The sequence below is a fragment of the Pseudophryne corroboree genome, chromosome 6 (genome assembly GCF_028390025.1).
Source record: "Pseudophryne corroboree isolate aPseCor3 chromosome 6, aPseCor3.hap2, whole genome shotgun sequence".
Classification (NCBI taxonomy): domain Eukaryota; kingdom Metazoa; phylum Chordata; class Amphibia; order Anura; family Myobatrachidae; genus Pseudophryne; species Pseudophryne corroboree.
Window position 1 is genome coordinate 667,643,049 of NC_086449.1, and position 17,982 is coordinate 667,661,030.

The window sequence follows — 17,982 nt, forward strand, 5'->3', positions numbered from 1 at the left end:
ATGTACTGGGGGTAATATGGGGGTGTAATGCAGTGTGCAATATGTACTTGGGGGTAATATGGGGAGAGAGGACCTGTGTGTAATGCTGTGTGCTGTATGTATTGGGGGTAATATTGGGCCGGGGCCTGTGTAAATTAGATGCAGGGGCGGATTGGTATGCCGGGACGCTGGGCCGGATTCCATTTGGCCGGTCCAGTCGTCTCCTTATTGGCTGGCCGTCACCCCCTATGCAGGCCGCCGCCGCCAGCAGCCGCGATCATGGCAGCGTTAACTGAAGCTTCTGCACATGTGCAGCTGCTCCGACGGCAGACATTTTTTAAATGCTTCACTGAGCTTCTGTGCATGTGCAGAAGATTCAGTTAATGCTGCCGCCATCGGGGCTGCAGCTGGCGGCAGTGGCAAACATAGGGGGTGGTGATGGGCAGCCAATGAAGGGCAACAAGCAACATTACTGACTGCTCCGCAGGTGAGTGCTGCTGCTGCAGCATATGGGTTGATAGGGAGGGAGGAGGAGGCAGTGACAGGCCACTACTGTGTGGCACAGGGGCAGTGCTGCTAAAAGTGCATGGGATGTTACTACTGTGTTTGCAGTATTCTGTATCTAAAAGGCATTATTACTACTGTGTGTGCAGTTTAGTCTAGTCCCTTACCCTAACCGTCCCACCCACAGCCTAATCCTTCCCCCGCAGCCTAACCCTAACCTCCCCCCCTCAGCCTAACCCTGACCTCTCCCCGCAGCCTAACCCTAACCTCCCCCCCCGCAGCCCAACCCTAACCTCCCCTCCCACAACCTATCCCTAACCTTTCCTCCCACAGCCTAACCCTAACTTCCCCTGCCGCAGCCTAACCCTAACTTCCCCTGCCGCAGCCTAACCTCCCCTCCCGCAGCCTTACCCTAACCTCCCCTCTTGCAGCCTAACCCAAACCTCCCCTCTCGCAGCCTAACCCTAACCTCCCCTCTTGCAGCCGAGCACTAACCTCCCCCTCCCTCAGCCTAACCTACTCCCCGCCATGTGTGAGACGCCGTTATGCTGCCAAGCACCATGGTCTTGTTGCTTTGTGGTGCATTATAATTGTGGTAATGGTGGTCACGGGTACAAAGTGTGTGGCAGGCCACTGCCAAATTCTTAAGGGTACTCCGTACCCGAGCGTACCCGCATGCTTGCACCACTGTCACAGACGCATGGATAGCCTGCCAGCTCACACCGCCCCGCTGACCCTTCTTGCTGCCATCTTCGGGACTCCTGCAGCCTTCTGCTCCCTCCCTGCTGTTACTGCTTGTGTCTTCCGCAGGCTCAGTAACCCACTTGTTGTGGTCTCCCGTTCTTTGGCTGCTAATGTACTCACATGAGAGCAGATGTACTAAGCCTTGGAGAGTGATAAAGTGTAGTAGAAAGTAGAGAAGGAACTCTCATTTTGTTTGGGGGGCACTCTAACACCGCTTTTATACTGAAATTGCGGGTCACAGCCGGGAGCCTGACACGGGTGCTACCCGGCTGCGACCCATGTCAGCCTCCTTTCCCACCGGAGTCACCAGCTCGGCATATTGCCAGGTTGGTGACGTTGCCGGTGACGCGACGGGGGCAGTGCTTGGAGATCACATGATCTCCAAGCGCCGCCCGCGCACAGACTGTAAACGGGAAGCCGGGTCGCATTAACCCGGCTCCCGTTTACACTGCACAGTTTGCCGGGTTGAACAAGTGTTCAACTCTGCAAACTACCCGAGATGGAATACCGGGTCCCTCACCCCGGATTTTCCAGGTCGACGCTTTTATACCGAGCAGCAACGCGATTATGCGCGTTCATGTGCAATAACCCATGTTACTAGCTGGCGGTAAAACGGGAAGCCGGGTTGCATCGGCCCGGCTCCCGTTTACACTGAACAGTTTGCCGGGTTGAGCACGTGTTCAACCCTGCAAACTACCTGAGTTGGAATACCGGGTCACTCGCCCCGGATTATTCTAACTCGCCCCTTTTACACCAAGCAGCAACACGGGTTTTCTCTGCCTGGGTCCACAGGTTATCCACAGGATAACATTGGGATATGCCGGAGTGACAGCGGAAATGGCACCAAACGGTCACAAGCTTTCTGGCCTCCCAGGATGAATCGGGGCTTCTCCATATAATCCCGCCCACTGACTCAGTCAAATCAGTTTTTTGTTTGGTGCGGCAGGAGCCGGACCATGGTCACGGGGCTGCAGTTAATAGCAGCCTGAAGCTTTTATTATTTCTCTAACGTCCTAAGTGGATGCTGGGGACTCCGTAAGGACCATGGGGAATAGCAGCTCCGCAGGAGACTGGGCACATCTAAAGAAAGCTTTAGGACTATCTGGTGTGCACTGGCTCCTCCCCCCATGACCCTCCTCCAAGCCTCAGTTAGATCTCTGTGCCCGAACGAGAAGGGTGCACACTAGGGGCTCTCCTGAGCTTCTTAGTGAAAGTTTTAGATTAGGTTTTTTATTTTCAGTGAGACCTGCTGGCAACAGGCTCACTGCATCGAGGGACTAAGGGGAGAAGAAGCGAACTCACCTGCGTGCAGAGTGGATTGGGCTTCTTAGGCTACTGGACATTAGCTCCAGAGGGACGATCACAGGCCCAGCTTGGATGGGTCCCAGAGCCGCGCCGCCGGCCCCCTTACAGAGCCAGAAGGCAGAAGAGGTCCGGAAAATCGGCGGCAGAAGACGTCCTGTCTTCAACAGGGTAGCGCACAGCACTGCAGCTGTGCGCCATTGCTCTCAGCACACTTCACACTTCGGTCACTGAGGGTGCAGGGCGCTGGGGGGGGGGGGCGCCCTGAGACGCAATAAAAACACCTTGGATGGCAAAAAAAATGCATCACATATAGCTCCTGGGCTATATGGATGCATTTAACCCCTGCCAGAATCCATAAAAAAGCAGGAGAAAAGTCAGCGAAAAAGGGGCGGAGCCTATCTCCTCAGCACACTGGCGCCATTTTCCCTCACAGCACCGTTGGAGGGAAGCTCCCTGTCTCTCCCCTGCAGTCACTACACTACAGAAAGGGTTAAAAAAAAGAGAGGGGGGCACTAATTAGGCGCAGTATTAACTATACAGCAGCTATAAGGGGAAAAACACTTATATAAGGTTATCCCTGTATATATATAGCGCTCTGGTGTGTGCTGGCAAACTCTCCCTCTGTCTCCCCAAAGGGCTAGTGGGGTCCTGTCCTCTATCAGAGCATTCCCTGTGTGTGTGCTGTATGTCGGTACTTTTGTGTCGACATGTATGAGGAGAAAAATGATGTGGAGACGGAGCAGATTGCCTGTAATAGTGATGTCACCCCCTAGGGGGTCGACACCTGAGTGGATGAACTGTTGGAAGGAATTACGTGACAGTGTCAGCTCTGTATAAAAGACAGTGGTTGACATGAGACAGCCGGCTACTCAGCTTGTGCCTGTCCAGACGTCTCATAGGCCGTCAGGGGCTCTAAATCGCCCGTTACCTCAGATGGCAGATATAGACGCCGACACGGATACTGACTCCAGTGTCGACGGTGAAGAGACGAATGTGACTTCCAGTAGGGCCACACGTTACATGATTGAGGCAATGAAAAATGTTTTACACATTTCTGATAATACGAGTACCACCAAAAAAAGGGGTATTATGTTCGGTGAGGAAAAACTACCTGTAGTTTTCCTGAATCTGAGAAATTAAATGAGGTGTGTGATGATGCGTGGGTTTCCCCCGATAACAACGGATAATTTCTAAAATGTTATTGGCATTATATCCTTTCCCGCCAGAGGTTAGGGTGCGTTGGGAAACACCCCCTAGGGGGGATAAAGCGCTCACACGCTTGTAAGGGCTCTACCTTCGCCTGAGATGGCCGCCCTTAAGGATCCTGCTGATAGAAAGCAGGAGGGTATCCTAAAAGGTATTTACACACATACTGGTGTTATACTGCGACCAGCAATCGCCTCAGCCTGGATGTGCAGTGCTGGGTTGGCGTGGTCGGATTCCCTGACTGAAAATATTGATACCCTAGATAGGGACAGTATATTTTTGCCTATAGAGCATTTAAAAGATGCATTTTTATATATGCGTGATGCACAGCGGAATATTTGCCGACTGGCATCAAGTCTAAGCGCGTTGTCCATTTCTACCAGTAGAGGGTTATGGACACGTCAGTGGTCAGGTGATGCGTATTCCAAACGGCATTTGGAAGTATTGCTTTATTAAGGGAGGAATTATTTGGGGTCGGTCTTTCAGACCTGGTGGCCACGGCAACAGCTGGGAATTCCACGTTTGTACCCCAGGTCGCCTCTCAACATGAGAAGACGCCGTATTATCAGGCGCAGTCTTTTCGTGGACAAGCGGGCAAAAGGTTCCTCATTTCTGCCCCGTGACAGAGGGAGAGGAAAAAGGCTGCAGAAATCAGCCAGTTCCCAGGAACAGAAACCCTCTCCCGCCTCTGCCAAGCCCTCAGTATACGCTGGGGCTTTACAAGCAGAATCAGGCACGGTGGGGGGCCCGTCTCAATGAATTTCAGCGCGCAGTGGGCTCACTCGCAAGTAGACCCCTGGATCCTTCAGGTGATATCTCAGGGGTACAAATTAGAATTCGAGACGTCTCCCCCTCGCCGTTTCCTAAAGTCGGCTTTACCAATGAATCCTTCTGACAGGGAGACAGTTTTGGAAGCCATTCACAAGCTGTATTCCCAGCAGGTGATAATCAAGATACCCCTCCTGCAACAGGGAACGGGGTATTATTCCACACTGTTGTGGTACCGAAGCCGGACGGCTCGGTGAGACCGATTCTAAATCTAAAATCTTTGAACACTTACGTACAGAGGTTCAAATTCAAGATTGAGTCACTCAGAGCAGTGATTGCGAACCTGGAAGAAGGGGACTACATGATGTCTCGGGACATCAAGGATGCTTACCTTCATGTCAAAATTTACCCTTCTCACCAAGGGTACCTCAGGTTTATGGTACAGAACTGTCACTATCAGTTCAGACGCTGCCGTATGGATGGTACACGGCACCCCGGGTCTTTACCAAGGTAATGACCGAAATGATGATATTCCTTCGAAGGAAGTGAATTTTAGTTATCCCTTCCTTGGACAATTCCCTGATAAGGGTAAGATCCAGGGAACAGTTGGAGGTCAGTGTAGCACTATCTCAGGTAGTGTTGCGGCAGCACGATTGGATTCTCAATATTCCAAAATCGCACCTGGTTCCGACGACGTGTCTTCTGTTCCTAGGGATGATCCTGGACACAGTCCAGAAAAAGGTGTTTCTCCCGGAGGAGAAAGCCAGGGAGTTATCCGAGCTAGTCAGGAACCTCCTAAAACCGAGCCAAGTCTCAGTGCATCAATGCACAAGGGTTCTGGGTAAAATGGTGGCTTCCTACGAAGCAATCCCATTCGGCAGATTCCACGCAAGAACTTTCCAGTGGGACCTGCTGGACAAATGGTCCGGATAGCATCTTCAGATGCAGCAGCAGATAACCCTGTCACCAAGGACAAGGGTGTCCCTCCTGTGGTGGTTGCAGAGTGCTCATCTTCTAGAGGGCCGCAGATTAGGCATTCAGGACTGGGTCCTGGTGACCACGGATGCCAGCCTGCGAGGCTGGGGAGCAGTCACACAGGGAAGGAATATCCAGGGCTTATGGTCAAGCCTGGAGACATCACTTCACATAAATATCCTGAAGCTAAGGGACATTTACAATGCTCTAAGCTTAGCAAGACCTCTGCTTCAAGGTCAGCCGGTGTTGATCCAGTCGGACAACATCACGGCAGTCACCCACGTAAACAGACAGGGTGGCACAAGAAGCAGGAGGGCAATGGCAGAAGCTGCAAGGATTCTTCGCTGGGCGGAAAATCATGTGATAGCACTGTAAGCAGTAATCATTCCGGGAGTGGACAACTGGGAAGCAGACATCCTCAGCACGACCTCCACCCGGGAGAGTGGGGACTTCACCCAGAAGTCTTCCACATGATTAAAAACTCGACAGGTATTGCGCCAGGTCCAGGGACCCTCAGGCAATAAGCTGTAGACGCTCTGGTAACACCGTGGGTGTACCAGTCAGGGTATGTGTTCCCTCCTCTGCCTCTCATACCCAAGGTACTGAGATTGATAAGATGGAGAGGAGTAAGCACTATATTCGTGGTTCCGGATTGGCCAAGAAGGACTTGGTAACCGGAACTTCAAGAGATGCTCACGGAGGATCCGTGGCCTCTACCTCTAAGAAGGGACCTGCTCCAGCAAGGACCCTGTCTGTTCCAAGACTTACCGCGGCTGCGTTTGACGGCATGGCGGTTGAACGGGCATTCCGGATGAAGTCATCTCTATCCTGATCAAAGCCAGGAAGGATGTAACCGCAAAAACATTATCACCGCAATTGGCGAAAATATGTTGCGTGGTGCGAGGCCAGTAAGGCCCGACGGAGGAAATTCAACTGGGTCGATTCCTACATTTCCTGCAAACAGGAGTGTCTATGGGCCTGAAATTGGGGTCCATTAAGGTTCAAATTTCGGCCCTGTCAATTTTCTTCCAAAAAGAACTAGCTTCAGTCCCTGAAGTTCAGACGTTTGTAAAAGGGGTACTGCATATACAGCCTCCTTTTGTGCCTCCAGTGGCACTTTGGGATCTCAATGTAGTTTTGGGTTCCAAAAGTCACATTGGTTTGAACCACTTAAATCTGTGGAGTTAAAATATCTCACATGGAAAGTGGTCATGCTGTTGGCCCTGGCCTGGGCCAGGCGCGTGTCAGAATTGGCGGCTTTATCCTGAAAAGGCCCTTATCTGATTTTCCATTCGGACAGGGCGGAATTGAGGACTCGTCCTCAGTTTCTCCCCAAGGTGTTTTCAGCGTCTCACCTGAACCAACCTATTGGTGGTGCCTGCGGCTACTAGGGACTTGGAGGCCTCCAAGTTGCTAGACGTTGTCAGTGCCCTGAAAATATATGTTTCCAGGACGGCTGGAGTCAGGAAATCTGACTCGCTGTTTATCCTGTGTGCACCCAACAAGCTGGGTGCTCCTGCTTCTAAGCAGACTATTGCTCGTTGGATTTGTAGTACAATTCAGCTTGCACATTCTGTGGCAGGCCTGCCACAGCCAAAAATCTGTAAATGCCCACTCCACAAGGAAGGTGGGCTCATCTTGGGCGGCTGCCCGAGGGGTCTCGGCTTTACAACTTTGCCGAGCAGCTACTTGGTCAGGAGCAAATACGTTTGTAAAATTCTACAAAATTGATATCCTGGCTGAGGAGGACCTGGAGTTCTCTCATTTGGTGCTGCAGAGTCATCCGCACTCTCCCGCCCGTTTGGGAGCTTTGGTATAATCCCCATGGTCCTTACGGAGTCCCCAGCATCCACTTAGGACGTTAGAGAAAATAAGAATTTACTTACCGATAATTCTATTTCTCATAGTCCGTAGTGGATGCTGGGCGCCCATCCCAAGTGCGGATTGTCTGCAATACTTGTACATAGTTATTGTTACAAAAATCGGGTTATTATTGTTGTGAGCCATCTTTCAGAGGCTCCTCTGTTATCATGCTGTTAACTGGGTTCAGATCACAGGTTATACGGTGTGATTGGTGTGGCTGGTATGAGTCTTACCCGGGATTCAAAATCCTTCCTTATTGTGTACGCTCGTCCGGGCACAGTATCCTAACTGAGGCTTGGAGGAGGGTCATGGGGGGAGGAGCCAGTGCACACCAGATAGTCCTAAAGCTTTCTTTAGATGTGCCCAGTCTCCTGCGGAGCCGCTATTCCCCATGGTCCTTACGGAGTCCCCAGCATCCACTACGGACTATGAGAAATAGAATTATCGGTAAGTAAATTCTTATTTTTATTTTTATAGTCTTACTATGTTTTTTTGAGTGACTTTTCTTAACAGCGTCTTAAACGCATACTAGAAAGAGTCGCTCTAACAACTCTCCACCGGGTCGCAACAACGCTTGGCGCCCGTCTATGTTGGATGATTCTAGCAGGTCCAGCAGACGTTACCAGGCTGTGGCTGGAGCATGAGAAGAAGGTAAGTCATCGGTTTCCTCTTACTAGGGGTTTCCGGACACAGCTTCACCATATTGGAGGAGACTACAAGCAGTGTGTTGATGCGCCGCCACTCTTAAGTGCAACAGCGCTATGCTTTAGGGATCATAGGCACCAGGACTAGGTTGAGGCCGCGATCCTTAGAGTCTAAGTCAACGCTCTCCTGGTCACCCCTCCCCCAAGTTCATGACGCTCTCCTGGTCACCCCTCCCCCAAGTTCATGACCAGTTTCCGCGCGTCTCCCGTCCATGAACTAATGACCTCACTTCCATCTCAGACGCTACCACGAGGGTTCTCGGTCGCAGCTTAGATGCTGCGGTTGTGTACACTAGAGTTGCCGCCTAGACCGAGTCGCAGACTGTAGCATATGCATACACTTATCGTTCACTGTGCGTATGTGTCCGTTAGTGAGCGTCTGTGTCTCTCATCAGTTATCAGAGCGGCAGTGTACACTAGTAGCATCTGAATCCACTCAGCGTCTTTTGAGCGTATTGAGCGATCATGGAAGTGTGGTGAGTCTCCCTGTATCCCACTCTACTGAGAAAGGGTTATACAGTACTAAAATTCTTTCTACTTGTTAGTATGAATTGTTAATTTTGGTACACATTGCATATAAGGCCTGTCCAGTACTGTTGTTTTCTGCATAATAATGTCTGAAATACTTAATATAAGAGCTGTTATAAAAACACAAATACAGTAATTGTACTCCTATTTACTTGTAAAGTAATGTTTGTGATTGATTATATTCTCATATGACAATGTCTAATATTTAACATGTGACTGCTAGTGTGATGGCTGACTTTTATATGTCTGTCAGTATTGTTTCTGAACCTCAAATCAGGTACACGGATTGTGGTCAGATTGATATCACTTCTGTTTCTATATAAGTGATTTTCAGTCACAAAAGAGTGTAGTATTTATAAAAATTGATTATTTACCTTGTCTGTGAGCTGCAAAAGTGACGAGGATACTTATCAGGGCCCTACACCCTTAACATGCTTATCTGGTATAGTGATTTTGCATGGAATAGCCCAGTATCTTACTTATGAGGGGCAATGCCCTGCAAGAGGGGTGTGGTCGCACAGACCTTGTCTGCAATTGCTGGTAGATTAGCACCTGCAGTTACACTATTAACCCATACATGCAGCTCCCTCCTTATGGAGCAGCTTTTACAAATAGCCAGGCTATTAAAACCAGGGTAGATACATCCATGTTACAGACTACACAAGATGAATTCAAATACCCCATATGATGATCAGATATAGCTGACCTTATTGATGCATGAAGGCTATTCTATCTCTGGAAGAATCAGCCAAAGCTGTGTCAAAATCTAAGGCCCCTGTATTTAAACAGTGTTCCAGTGATGCAATGGCAATGCGTGGTACTTATAAGACAGTATCTGTTGAGCAATGCTAAAGGTTGTGAGTTCAAGCCTGGCCTAGAGCAGCTTTGTTAACTGTTTTAGGGATTCTAACTATCCCTTTCCAGCTACGGACTGTTAAAAAGAGAAGTTCCTCCTAGAGTAGATGCACATGTTGTTCCACTTGTGTGTAAATCTATTTTACCATTGCCATCTACTTCACTAAATAATGTCACAGATAGAAGAGTAGATAGTTTCTTAAATAAAAAATATACATATATTTTCTCTCTCGGAGCAGTGACCAGGCATGCTATGGCTTTAGCCTGGATGGCAAGGGCAATAGTAGAATGGGGGAGGAACTAGAGAATGGCCTCATCCCTCCTACCAGGTAGCAGGAGTCTTATCTAGGCCGTATAAGACAAGCTGCGCAATATTTTAAGAAGCAGCAATTGATATGGGTACGATTACTTCTAAAGCATCAGCCTTGACAGTAGCTGCTCATAGAGCAGTTTGGCTACGCACTTGGAAAGCGGATGCAGAATCCAATAATGATTTTGAAGCGTTGCCTTCACTGGTGATATTTTGTTTGGAAAACAATTGACAGATATTCTAGAATCGAAGCTGAATCCAAAAAAGTCAGATTTCCGGCTAGTTATAATCCTAAGACTAAGGGTGCAAAATTTCGGCCATTTCGATGGCAAAGCAAAAGCGAAAGAGGAGTCTAAACAACCCCAGTTCAATAAATCAGCCAGGGGTAGGAAGCAATGGGCTAGTAGAAGGCCAGCTTCCAAGCCAGAACAGAAGCCATCAGTCTGAGGGTACGGGCCTCCACCTGGAGGATTCCAGGGTTGGGGGCTGACTCCTTCAATTTGCACACATATGGCAGCAGTCGACGACAGATGCTTGGGTGCAGAAGGTGGTATCTCTCGGTTATGGTTTCCCATTCAGGAGGCAGCCTCCTCAGAAGTTTTTTTACACCAGCCTGTCTCGAATAGAATCGAAAGACAGGGCCTTGCAAGAAGCAGTTCAGAAATTGCTTCAGTCTGGTGTAATTGTCCCAGTACCCCGACACAACGGGGACAGGGTTTTTACTCCATCTTTTCTTGATTCAGAAACCAAATGGGTCGTTCCGACCAATCCTCAATCTCAGAATGTTAAACAAATACATTTGGGTTCCAGGGTTCCACATGGAGACGTTAAGCTCCATAGTTTTGGCCATGGAACCGGGAGATTACATGGTATCTCTAAATATACAGGATGCTTACCTACATGTGGCCGTAGCACGGTCACATCAATGTTACCTCAGGTTTGCTATCCTCCAGCAACATTTTCAGTTCCAAGATTTCCCCTTTTGGGCAAGCAACAGCACCCAGGGTGTTTACCAAAATTATGGTGGTTATGGCAGCTTATCTCCGCAAGCAGGGGATAAGAAATTACTTTTGAGCCATCTTCAATAGACTATAGTTTGTCTACAAAGACACGGGTGGCTCATAAACTGGGAAAGGCTGTCTCTGAATCCGTCACAACGGATGGTTCATTTGGGGGCCATATTGGACTCAGGTGTACAGAGAATTTTCTTACCAGATAAAAAGATATCCCAGGTGCAGGTAATGTCTCAGGAGTCGTTGCACAGTCAGACAATGACAGTCCATGCAGCAATGCGACTGTTGGGTCTGATGATGTCAACCTTCGACATGGTGGAATATGCACAATTCCACTCCAGGCCTCTACATCACCTTATTCTGACCAAATGGAATGGAAATTATTAGACAATAATAATAATAATAATAATAAAAACACAGATGATAAATCTCCCGGTAAACGTAAAAAGGTCTCTAGCTTGGTGGCTACAGACAAACCAGTTAAGCAAGGGGATACCCTTTTGGATAAAGGAATGGCAAGTCCTGACAACAGATGCCAGTCTTCAGGGCTGGGGAGCGGTGCTTGAAAGCCTTTGGTTCCAGGGAAAATGGACCATAAGGGAAAGTCGCCTGCCAATAAATCTGTTGGAAATAAGGGCCATATATATATGACTCTAGTTCAGGCAAAGGACAGTTTGCAAGGATTTCCAGTCCAAATCTGCTCAGACAATGCAACAGCAGTAGTGTACCTCAATCATCAGAGAGGAACTCACAGCAAAAGACTGGTGGAGGAAGTAACTCACTTACTAAGGTGGGCAGAGCTCCATCTTCCAGCATTGTTAGCAGTGTTTGTTCCAGGAGTGCTGATCTGGGAAGCAGTTTTTCTCAGTCGACACACCATTCAGGAAACCGAATGGGCAGTACATCCAGAAATGTTTTGGACGATAGTAAACAGATGGGGTCTGCCAGAGATAGATCTCATGGCATCTCGCCTGAACAACAAAGGATCCTGGAGCGATCCTTGCAGACGCACTGTGAATTGGAAGTTTCATCTGGCATATCTGTTTCCTCCAATCTCCCTGTTACCCAGGTTAGTGAGAAATATAAAGCAAGCAAAGGAATCCATAATTCTAATAGCTCCAGCTTGGCCCAGAAGACATTGGTACACAGATCTACTAAGGATGTCTGTGGAAGCTCCAATACTGCTCCCTCAACGTCCAGATCTACTAATGCAGGGTCCTTGTTATCACAGCCATCTGGATCATCTGTCTTTGACGGCGTGGCTATTGCGACCTCTATCCTAGAAGTTAGAGGATTTTCAAAACAAGTAATTCAAACTATGCTTAGAGCAAGAAAGCCTTCTTCAGCTCATGTATATCATAGAATATGGCAAGCCTATATTCATTGGTGTAGTGAAAAAAGTTTGAATCCAAGATCTTTTAAAGTATCCAGGATTTTGGATTCCCTTCAAGCAGGATTGGATAAGGGGTTGAAAGTAGCTTCCTTGAGAGTTCAAGTATAAGCATTAACTGTATGGTTTCAGAGAAAGATTGCTGACTTACAGGATGTGCGTACTTTCTTTCAGGGAGTTTTACACATTCAACCTCCGTTTGTTCCTCCTGCAGCTCCCTGGGATTTGAATCTAGTTCTTAAATTCCTTCAGGGACCTCCGTTTGAACCACTTAAGAGAGCAGATCTTAAATGGTTAACGGCTAAAGTGCTCTTTCTACTGGCAATGACGTCAGTTAGAAGAGTGTCAGATTTAGGAGCACTGTCGTGTAAGTCTCCTTTTCTAATATTTTTTCCAGATAAGGCAGTTCTCAGAACTAGATCTGGTTATCTTCCGAAGATGATTTCAAAGTTTCACCTTGACGAGGAGATTGTAGTCCCAGCTTTTCAGGTATCGGGACTTTCTGCGGGAGAAGCGTTGCTGGGCGTGGTCCAGGCGTTAAAAATCTACATAGATCGTACTAGTGCAATCAGAAAAACAGATTCTCTCTTCATCCTCTACGGATTTCATAGAAGAGGATGGCCTGCTAGTAAACAGACGCTGGCGAGATGGCTCCGAATGGTAATTTCAGAAGCTTATTCTCGCGCTGATCTCCCTACTCCGGCTAATGTCTCTGCTCACTCTACACGTAAGGTAGGTCCTTCATGGGCAGCACAACAGGGTGCTTCAGCAGAACAGATTTGTACGGCAGCCACATGGTCTTCCATGAACACTTTCATTAGACATTATGCCATGGATACTTTTGCCTCTCATGACGCTGAATTCGGGCGAAAGGTTCTCTTGTCTAATCAGGAGCATCCCCACCACTAAAACTGGCTTTGGGAATCCCAATGTTATCCTGTGGATAACCTGTGGACCCAGCCAGAGAAGTATACGTTATGGTAAGAACTTACCATTGATAACGTGATTTCTCCTATGTTCACAGGTATCCACAGGGGTCCCACCCTGACGCACCTGATTTGAGGATCTTTACAATCACTATACCTCTTCCCTCTTGCATGGAAGGGTGTGCATGTGTGTTCTTATCGCCTGAATAGGTTTCTACCTGATGCTCCTGCCTAAATTGCTGTGGAAATAACTTATTTGACTGAGTCAGTGGGCGGGATTATATGGAGAAGCCCCGATGCATCCTGGGAGGCCAGAAAGCCTGTGACCATTTGGTGCCATTTCCGCTGTCACTCCGGCATATTCCAATGTTATCCTGTGGATACCTGTGGACATAAGAGAAATCACGTTATCAACGGTAAGTTCTTGCCATAACGTATATATGCACGTTCATGTGCAATAACCCGTGTTACTAGTTGGTGGTGTAAAAGGAGTATTATTGAAATTATGAAATGTAAGAATTAGCCCTTAATAAATTGATTAAAACAGATGAATATTCCAAAAACAGACATCAATATTTCTCATACTTCCTAGAGGATGCTGGGGGCCACTTCAGTACCACGGGGTATAGACGGTTCCGCAGGAGCCATGGGCACTTTAAGACTTTTCAAGGGTGTGAACTGGCTCCTCCCTCTATGCCCCTCCTCCAGACCTCAGTTTAGAAAATGTGCCCAGGCAGACTGGATGCACTCCAGGGGAGCTCTACTGAGTTTCTCTTAAAGACTTTGTTAGGTTTTTTATTTTCAGGGAGGACTGCTGGCAACAGTCTCCCTGCGTCGTGGGACTTAGGGGACAGAAGTAGGAACCAACTTCTTGAATACTTTCATGGCTATGCTTCTGGCTGACAGGACACCATTAGCTCCTGAAGGGTACTGAACACTAGCTGCGGCTATGCGCTCACTCCCTCAGCCCGCCGTCACCCCCCTTACAGAGCCATAAGTCAGAAGACAGGTGAGTGTACAGCGCAGCGGGTGGGAACGCTGCACGCCATGCTACCCTTCAACACAGGCACAGCAGGGTGCAGGGCGCGGGGGGGCGCCCTGGGCAACATGAAACCTAATCAAAACTGGCTAATAAGGGGACATAAGTTGCTGAGGCACAGTCCTAACCCTGCCAGTATAAAAATTAGTATTGAAATTGCTGAGGGGAAACGCGCCATTGCGGGGGCGGGACTTCCTCCTCAGTCAGCCCGCACACTGCTCAGCGCCATTTTCTCTTCAAGCAAATTGCAGAGAAGTATGCTGGTCCTCCTCCACTTCTGAACAAGTATCAGTGTGCAAAACAGGGGGGGCACAGTATAAATTGGTGCTGTATTGTGAATTTATCATTATAAAAGCGCTACAGGTCTGTGGGCAGTTTTGTGTTACACAAGGTTTGTATCACTAGCGCTGGGTTGTGAGCTGGCAAATCCTTTCTGTGTCCTTCTGACAGATTTTACTGTGGGTCTGTCCCCTATAAGTCCCGGAGTGTCTGTGCTGTGGTTGTGCATGTGTGTGACATGTCTGAGGCAGGGAGCTCTTCCCCTGAGGGAGCCATTTTAGGGACACAGAGTTGTAATGTGGTGGCACTGCCGGCACACCACGTGCCTGAATGGGTGAAAGAATTACGTGATAGTGTGAATCTTATCAGTAAGAGATTGGATAAGTCTGAGTCTCATGCAGAAAACTGGAGAAAATCAGTGGAGGATGTGATTTTTTCATAGTTCTGCCTTTTTATCCATAGGCGACTCCTCTGGGTCACATAAGAGACCATTTGCACAAATAGTACAAACTGATACCGACACGGACTCTGATTCCTTTGTCGACACTAGTAATTCCAGGGGAATAGATCCTAAATTGACAAAAAGCATTCAATACATGATTGTTGCTATAAAGGAAGTTTTGGAAGTTACGGAAGCCCCTCCTTTACCTCAGGAGAAGGCTTATTTTTATAAGGAAAAGAAAATTAATGTAACTTTCCCTCCTTCTCACTAAATACTCTTTTTGAGGGAGTTTGGGCAAACCCTGAAAATAAATTTCAGATTCCCAAAAGAATTCAGGTAGCTTATCCTTTCCCGGCTGAGGACAGGAGAAGATGGGAGTCACAACCCCCCCCCCCTGGTCTAGAAGTGCCCTGTCACGTTTAACTAAAAAGGTGATTCTCCCTGCGCCTGGGACGGCTTCACTAAAGGAGACGGCAGACCGCAAGTTGGGGACTACGTTAAAATGTATTTATGTGACCAATGGTACGCTACTCAGGCCCATCATTGCTTGTGCGTGGGTGAGTAGTGCTATCGAAAAATGGTCAGACAACTTATCATCTGATATTGACACAATAGATAGAGACGAGATACTCCTAACGTTAGGTCATATCAAAGATGCTGCTACATACATGCTAGATGCCATGAAAGATATTGGGCTCTTGAGTTTAAAAGCCGCTACCATGGCAATCTCAGCTCGGAGGGCGTTGTGGATTCACCAGGGGAATGAGGTGAGGCCTTGTTTAGAGATGGGCTGGATGCTTTAGTCTCTGCGGCTACCGCAGGTAAGTCGACATATTTGCCTTATGCTCCTGCGCCGGCAGAAAAGACACATCACTCTCAGATGCAGTCCTTTCGGCCCAACAAATACAAAAAGGGTAAAGGTTCCCCTTTCTTTATAGGTAGAGGGAGGGGAAGAGGAAAAAAGTCCACAACGTCTCCAGGAACGCAGGAGCAGAAATCAACCCCTGCTTCTGCCAAATCTGCAGCATGACGCTGGGGCTCCTGTGCGGGAGTCCGCTCGGGTGGGAGCACGTCTAAAACTTTTCAGTCAGCTCTGGGTTCAATCTGGCCTGGACCCATGGGTCTCTCAAATAGTGTCCCATGGATACAAACTGGAGTTTCAAGACATCCCCCATGCCGATTTTTAAAATTTACCTTTCCAGCTTCTCTTCCGGACAGAGAAGTAGTAACAGCTGCAATTCAAAAATTATGTCAGGATCAGATCATTGTCCTGGTACCCTTGTCACAACAGGGAGAAGGTTTTTATTCAAGCCTCTTCGTAGTTCCGAAGCCGGACGGCTTGGTCTGACCAATTTTAAACCTGAATTCTCTGAATCTCTACCTGAAAAGATTCAAGTTCAAGATGGAATCTCTGAGGGCAGTGATTTCCAGTCTGGAGGAAAGGTACTTCATGGTGTCAGTAGACATAAAAGATGCTTACTTGCAAGTTCCCATTTATCCTCCTCATCAATCTTATCTGAGATTTGCAGTACAGGATTTCCATTACCAGTTCCAGACGCTGTTCGGACTCTCCACGGCACCGAGGGTATTCACCAAGGTGATGGCAGAGATGATGGTCCTCCTTCGATAACAAGGAGTCAATATAATTCCTTACCTGGACGATCTCCTGATAAAAGCGAGATCCAGGGAACGGTTGGTACAGAACATTGCACTCTCCCTGTCAGTACTCCAACAACACTGTTGGATCATGAATTTTCCGAAGTCGCAGTTGGAACCGACGACAAGATTGTCCTTTCTGGGGATGATACTGGACACAGAGGGATGCAGGTTCGGGATTCAGGACTGGGTCCTAGTAACCACGAATGCATGTCTCCGAAGCTGGGGAGCAGTCACACAGGGAAAAAGCTTCCAAGGAAAATGGTCAAGTCAGGAATCCTGTCTTCACATAAACGTTCTGGAATTGAGAGCCATTTACTTCGGCCTTCTACAAGCAGGGCATCTTCTTCAAGATCAACTCGTGCAGATCCAGTCGGACAATGTAACAGCAGTCGCGTACATAAACCATCAGGGCGGAACGAAAAGCAGAGCGGCAATGGCAGAGGTGACAAAGATCCTCCTCTGGGCAGAAAGACATGCAAGAGCTCTGTCGGCAATTTTCATTCCGGGAGTGGACAACTGAGAAGCAGACTTCCTCAGCAGACACGATCTTCATCCAGGAGAGTGGGGCCTCCACCAAGAAGTCTTCTCAGAGGTGACAAGTCTTTGGGGAGTTCCTCAAGTAGACATGATGGCATCTCGTCTCAACAAGAAGCTTCAGAGGTATTGTTCCAGGTTAAGAGACCCTCAAGCAATAGCAGTGGATGCACTGGTGACCCAGTGGGTGTTTCGGTCGGTATATGTGTTCCCTCCACTTCCAGTGATACCAAAAGTTCTCAAAATCATAAGAAGAACAAGGGTTCGAGCAATCCTCTTTGCCCCAGACTGGCTAAGGAGGGCTTGGTATCCAGATCTTCAGAAGTTGCTCATAGAAGATCCTCGGCCTCTTCCTCTTCGCGAGGATCTGCTGCTGCAGGGGCCGTGCTGTTTCAAGACTTACCGTGGCTACGTTTGACGGTATGGCTGTTGAGCGCCGGATCCTAGCCCGAAAGGGTATTCCCAAAGAAGTCATCCCCACTCTTATTCAGGCCAGGAATGTATTTGGAGAAAATATGTGTCTTGGTGTGAATCCAAGAAGGCTCCTGCGGAAGAGTTTCACTTGGGACGTTTTCTCCATTTTCTGCAGGCAGGTGTGGATGCGGGCCTAAGATTGGGTTCTGTCAAGGTCCAGATTTCGGCCTTATCGGTTTTCTTTCAAAAACAATTTGGCCTCCCTTCCAGAAGTTCAGGCATTCGTAAAAGGGGTGCTGCACATCCAACCTCCATTTGTGCCTCCGGTGGCACCATGGGACCTTAATGTGGTGTTGCAATTCCTTCAATCGGATTGGTTTGAACCTCTACAGGAAATAGAATTGAAGTTTCTCACTTGGAAAGTGGTCATGCTATTGGCATTGGCATCCGCAAGGCGGGTGTCTGAGTTGTGGGCCTTGTCTCACAAGAGCCCTTATCTGATCTTCCATGAAGATAGGGCAGAGTTGAGAACTCGTCAACAATTT

The 17,982-nt window shown here is 48.2% G+C and overlaps 1 protein-coding gene and 1 long non-coding RNA gene across 2 annotated transcripts in view; one reads left to right on the forward strand and one right to left on the reverse strand.

The window, feature by feature from the left end:
- Nucleotides 1–9,061, reverse strand: part of LOC134933206 (uncharacterized) — a 33,319-nt gene extending 24,258 nt beyond the window's left edge. The window contains exon 1 of the long non-coding RNA XR_010179637.1: nucleotides 8,951–9,061. This is a non-coding gene — a long non-coding RNA (uncharacterized LOC134933206). The remainder of the gene's footprint in view (nucleotides 1–8,950) is intronic.
- Nucleotides 1–17,982, forward strand: part of FGF18 (fibroblast growth factor 18) — an 816,148-nt gene that overhangs the window by 781,601 nt on the left and 16,565 nt on the right. The gene's annotated exons all lie outside the window — the stretch shown is intronic.